The sequence below is a fragment of the Salvelinus namaycush genome, chromosome 11 (genome assembly GCF_016432855.1).
Source record: "Salvelinus namaycush isolate Seneca chromosome 11, SaNama_1.0, whole genome shotgun sequence".
Classification (NCBI taxonomy): domain Eukaryota; kingdom Metazoa; phylum Chordata; class Actinopteri; order Salmoniformes; family Salmonidae; genus Salvelinus; species Salvelinus namaycush.
This window is the reverse complement of record NC_052317.1, coordinates 34,896,794-34,903,481: the sequence shown is the minus strand read 5'-3', so window position 1 is coordinate 34,903,481 and position 6,688 is coordinate 34,896,794.

Sequence of the window (6,688 nt, the reverse complement as noted above, 5' to 3'; positions counted from 1 at the left end):
TGGTATTGCAACTGAAAGCACTTGTCATAATGGTATTGCAACTGAAAGCACATGTCATAACGGTATTGCAACTGAAAGCACTTGTCATAATGGTATTGCAACTGGAAGCACGTGTCATAACGGTATTGCAACTGGAAGCACTTGTCATAATGGTATTGCAACTGAAAGCACTTGTCATAATGGTATTGCAACTGGAAGCACTTGTCATAATGGTATTGCAACTGGAAGCACGTGTCATAATGGTATTGCAACTGGAAGCACGTGTCATAATGGTATTGCAACTGGAAGCACGTGTCATAATGGTATTGCAACTGAAAGCACGTGTCATAATGGTATTGCAACTGAAAGCACGTGTCATAATGGTATTGCAACTGGAACTGGAAGCACTTACCTGATTTGTTTAATGAAAGTCTGGTTAAAAAGGCCTCTTCTTTCCAGCTCAGCATGAAGAATAAACCCATAGGGCCACGCAATGCTCTATACTCCCCACTAGATGGCAGTGTGATTGCAAAGAATCACATGATGATAATGCACTGCAACTTCACCATTAATCAGCTCTTAAAGCACATGTCTGTATGGATACTACTGTATCTACTGGATACTACTGTATCCATACAGAGAGAGCTTATAGGCTGATAGCATTGGAGGTAAAATAAATGATATGTTATTGAGTAATAAGTTCAGTTAATCCTCTTCATGTAATCTATTGTGTATAATTGTTTTCAACAATAGGCCTATGTCCAAACATTCAAATTGATACTAATGCCATAAACCCATTATGTCGTACTCTAGCCAAAAAGAGCTTAAGAACCACATGTCATTTTCCTTTTCCCCCTTGACCTGCTATTAATCCACATTAGGGGGGTTTAGTGGGCTTTCAGACCATATTGGTGTTGATTTGCCACTTTTCCTCTGACAATGCAATCACTTAGCATGATGCGTTGTCTCTACTGTATTCTGTGGGGCACGATTCTTATGCAACAAAATCTGCATGAATAAGAAGCCACACTGTACTCCTTGGAAACTCTGTGGTTGTTTATTAGTGTGCGTGTATAATCTGATGTATATGCACAGGGGAAGCCGGCAGAACACTGACCTTTAGGGTACAATGATGCAGTGCTCCATGAAAATAAATCACAACCATTCCCCTGGGATTCAGAGCAGCATCCCTCAATGCCATTCGACGTCTTAGTTACTTCAGTACATGGCAGCTATCAGTACATGAGCACAGCTGCCTTCATCTGCATTCTGCTCCATCCCCCTCCTGCTAAATTGCCTCTTTCATAACATACCGCCACACGTACGCACTCACACACACATACACAGAAACAAAGATATGCATATTAATATCATTGTGTGTTTAGAGATGTAGCCTATACTCCAATTTACTAAGAATGAGTTTACTTGTTTTTAGGTGATGTTTTAAAGATTAGTCAGGATATAAATGCTATCTGGCATAGATATTAGTACACCTCTTTCACCTCTTTACCTCTCTCTCCCCATCCCTCCCCATCCCTCCTCTTCATCTACCCAGTCTGTCTCTGTCTTTGCCCAGAGAATGAGTCAGCATAGGAGTGATAGAAGGCATCTGGCATCTGTCACGATTTGAGAGACTGATCAGGTTTCAGTGAAGAATCATGTCTCATTTTCTATAATTTTACACTTTGCTTTACCCCTGTACTCTCCAATTTGAGCTTCTCATTATGTGGTGCGTGTTCAAATGTGATTTCAGTGTGACAGTGAGTCTACAGCTATTTTTGAGTGTGTTACTGTGATTTTGATAATATGTTAATGCATATGTGGTGTCCTTCAAGTGTACAGTATATTTGTCAATTTGTGCAGGCCTGTGTGAGAGAGAGGTGTGTATTAAATAGCTCTGACTAGTCCTAGGCTGAATATAATATCCGTTTCCTCTACTTTCTCTTGAACACAGACAGCACATCACTGCTTATTTCTGTCCCTCTCTCTTCTGGAAAAAAAACAAAACAACCTACTCCAAAAGATTGGAAAAAAAGATTAAAAGACAGATGCCAAAGGACTCTGGGACTCTGTGTCTCCTTGACAACAGTCTCCAAGCAACCATCACTCTTCAACCCCCATCTCCCCCTACTCCTCTGTCTGTCCCTTCCCCTATCTTCCCTCTCCATCTCAAGAGTTCACCTGGATTCACTTCAGCCAGCCCCCATGAACATCAGTAGTTCTGAGTCTGTAGCTTTGGCTGTGTATTCCCCTCTGAAAGGGAACAGAGTGTGTGATGTTATTTTTGCCCACAAACTAGGGGAAAGTAGAAAGAACTGTGCAATTCTGGGACACAATACTTGCACGGTGGTAAATGCCAGAAGACTTCTAATGTTTTCATTCTGGAGGAGTACAATAACATGTTGACATTGAAGTTATTTTTTTATCCCCCGAAGTGTTGCTGTTGTACTTTTACTTGAAGAACTGACACAGCAGAATTATTTTTTTATCCCCCGAAGTGTTGCTGTTGTACTTTTACTTGAAGAACTGACACAGCAGAAATTTAAACTAGAGCACATATACCTGCCCTCAATAGCCTTTGTATAATTTTTGTAGTAAGCCCTTTAGGATGACTTTGGGCTCTATTCAATTCATATTGTTGTGGAAAATTGCAAGATTATGTTATAATGCTTGTATTGCATTATAATGGTTGTTTTATTCGACAGAATAGAGTATTGTGTGTGTGTGTTCCACTGAGGATGGGCCTCTATGAGATAGCACTGACAGAGGAGATTTACGATGTCTTTGGGTGATAAAACCTAAAGAGCATTCCAGAGAACATGAGCTAATGGTTCTGTTCTATGCCGTACCAGGGAGAGACGGTTCTAGTTTGGAGTAGGAGGGCCAGACACTGGTCTTTACAATGAAAATTGTTGACACAGCAGTAACTGTCTGCTATGTTTTATAGATATCTTTCATACAAATCTTAACCTTTGTGAACTGTTCCTAAGATCTGTGGTTCGTCAGTGTAAGTTGAGAGGGGTGTATCTTGGCTATAAAAGATCTTTGTACTTTTCTGTTGGTACTTCTCAACGGTTCATTAGAAATAGTGAATTGTTGAAAGTCAAATGCTATTGCAAAGCTTATTATTATTAAAGATGTAGTTTAAGTATAACTCTGACTGGTGTGTAGTTTGTAACTCTCCTCATTTGGTAAAGCAGAAATATGCCACCTCAATATCATGGAAGTTTAGCGTGATTGAAATGTAAAGGCAATGTTTCGAGTTAGCGAAGACTGCATTCACGGTAAACACTGCATTTGTTGGCTCCAGGGTGACTGGTGTTTAAAAAAAAAAAAGAGAAACAACCCAAAAAACAAATCTATGAGCATGACGGCTCGGCTCAATCAGAAATACAGATTGTATAGAGCCCTTTATTTTAAGAACAAGATCATTGTATTGGTCAATTATACACCAGGTCTAACTGAAATTTGCTTCCACTTTTAGCCCTTCCGAAAGACACACATACATACACAGGTTTTAGAGAGGTGCGGGGGGCTGCCATCTTGGGTGCCCAGGGAGCTGTTATTTTGGGGGGGTGGTATGTGTCTTGCTCAAGGGCACAACAGGAGCCAATGACATCTAGGATTTGATGCCAGCAACCCTCCGGTTGCCAACTCACTTCCCGACAGATTTTTCCCGTCGGTCCCGGGACTCGACCTGCCAAACTTCTGGCTGCTGGCTTGCCTCTCTAACTGCTAGGCTACCGTATAACGCTTGTACGCTATTGTCATGTTCACACAAATGAGACAAGAGCATAACACTCATCAAGGACGTCAAACAAAATTTATTTATTCTCTTTCGAAAGACAAGAGCGCAAAATAATAGACAGTGACAAATAAGTGAGCATGTGTAGCTAAATGTATATCAATGATGTTGCCACACGCTGTCAACACATCCAAGCAACGTTTCCAGAACGCTTATTATTGTGTTTGCCTGTGTGGCCAGCCCTCACAGTGCTCTGTTCTATGGTAGTGAATGTTTATGTAAATGTTCCGTATGTACGTACTGTATGTACACAATTTCAGCAGGAAAAAAAACAATCTAACATGAAACAACCACAGGTAGGCTAGTTGAGTCTTTCTCGCCATCTCCTCTTATACAGTGCCTTCGGAAAGTATTCAAACCCCTTGACTTTTCCCACATTTTGTTACGTTACAGCCTTGTTCTAAAATGGATTAAATAAAAACAATTCCTCAGCAATCTACACACAATACCCCATAATGACAAAATGAGAATATGAATATGCACATATAAATATATGGATGAGCGATCGCCGAACGGCATAGGCAAGATGCAGTAGATGGTATAGAGTACAGTATATACATATGAGATGAGTAATGTAGGGTATGTAAACATTATATAAAGTGGCATTGTTTAAAGTGACTAGTGATACATTTATTACATCCAATTTTTTATTATTAAAGTGGCTAGAGATTTGAGTCAGTCAGTATGTTGGCAGCAGCCACTCAATGTTAGCGATTGCTGTTTAAGTCTGATGGCCTTGAGATAGAAGCTGTTTTTCAGTCTCTCGGTCCCAGCTTTGATGCACCTGTACCTGACCTCGTGGCTCGGGTGGTTGTTGTCCTTGATTATCCTTTGGGCCTTCCTGTTACATCGGGTGGTGTAGGTGTCCTGGAGGGCAGGTAGTTTGCCCCCAGTGATGCGTTGTGCAGACCTCACAACCCTCTGGAGAGCCTTGCGGTTGTGGGCGGAGCAGTTGCCGTACCAGGCTGTGATACAGCCCGACAGGATGCTCTCGATTGTGCATCTGTAAAGGTTTGTAAGTGTTTTTGGTGACAAGCCAAATTTCATCAGCCTCCTGAGGTTGAAGAGACGCTGTTGCGCCTTCTTCACCACTCTGTCTGTGTGGGTGGACCATTTCAGTTTGTCCGTGATGTGTACGCCGAGGAACTTAAAACTTTCCACCTTCTCCACTACTGTCCCATCGATGTGGATGGGGGATGCTCCCTCTGCTGTTTCCTGAAGTCCATGATCATCTCCTTTGTTTTGTTGACGTTGAGTGAGAGGTTATTTTCCTGACACCACACTCCGAGGGCCCTCACCTCCTCCCTGTAGGCAGTCTCGTGATTGTTGGTAATCAAGCCTACCACTCTAGTGTCGTCTGCAAACTTGATGATTGAGTTGGAGGCGTGCATGGCCACGCAGTCATGTGTGAACAGCGAGTACAGGAGAGGGCTGAGAAAGCACTCTTGTGGGGCCCCAGTGTTGAGGATCAGCGGGGTGGAGATGTTTCCTAGCCTCACCACCTGGGGGCGGCCCATCAGAAAGTCCAGGACCCAGTTGCACAGGGCGGGGTCGAGATCCAGGGTCTTGAGCTTAATGAGGAGTTTGGAGGGTACTATGGTGTTAAATGGTGAGCTGTAGTCGATGAACAGCATTCTTACATAGGTATTCCTCTTGTCCAGTATTCCTCTTATCGATCTGACTTCTCTGGAGAGACCTGAAAATGGCTGTGCAGCAACACTCTCCATCCAACCTGACAGAGCTTGAGAGGACCTACTGAGAAGAATGGGAGAAACTCCCTAAATACAGGTGTGCCAAGCGTGTAGCGTCATACAAAAGAAGACTTGATGCTGTAATCGCTGCCAAAGGTGTGTCATGTTTGTTGATGGAATGAGGAGAGCAAGGTGCAGCGTGGTAGGCGAACGTCTTACTTTATTTAAAATGAACACCGAAAAAAGACAAAACGAACGTAAAGTACTGCAGGCTACACAGCAACTATACAAAATCAAGATCCCACAAACTAAAGGTGGAAAAAAGGCTACCTAAGTATGATACCCAATCAGAGACAACGATAGACAGCTGCCTCTGATTGGGAACCATACCCGGCCAACAAAGAAATAGAAAAACTAGAATGCCCACCCAAATCACACCCTGACCTAACCAAATAGAGAAATAAAAAGGCTCTCTAAGGTCAGGGCGTGACAAGGTGCTTCAACAAAGTACTGAGTAAATGGTCTAAATACTTATGTAAATGGAATATTTCTTTTTTTTTTTTTTTTTTAACACATTTGTAAAAAAAATTAAAATACTGTTTTAGCTTCTTCATTATGGGGTATTGTGTGTAGATTTAGGAGGGAAAAAAACGATTTAATCAATTTTAGAATAAGGCTGTAACGTAAGAAAATGTGAAAAATGTCAAGGGTTCTTAATACTTTCCGAAGGCCCTGTATAATCTATATTCCTGTGTTCCTCTAGCAAGCCAATGTGCTCTGACTCAGCCTCAGTCAGCAGTTAGTGGAGTGAGTACTACCAGTCTGTGGGTTCTGCCAGTCGGTGGATTCTGCCAGTCTGGGGTTCTTGCCAGTCTGTGGCTTCTGTCAGTCTGTGGGTTCCGCCAGTCTGTGGGTTCTGTCAGTCTGTGGGTTCTGTCTGTCTGTGGGTTCTGTCTGTCTGTGGGTTCTGTCAGTCTGTGGGTTCTGTCAGTCTGTGGGCTCTGCCAGTCTGTGGGTTCTGTCAGTCTGTGGGTTCTGTCAGTCTGTGGGCTCTGCCAGTCTGTGGGTTCTGTCAGTCTGTGGGTTCTGTCAGTCTGTGGGTTCTGCCAGTCTGTGGGCTCTGCCAGTCTGTGGGTTCTGTCAGTCTGTGGGTTCTGTCAGTCTGTGGGTTCTGTCAGTCTGTGGGCTCTACCAGTCTGTGGGTTCTGTCAGT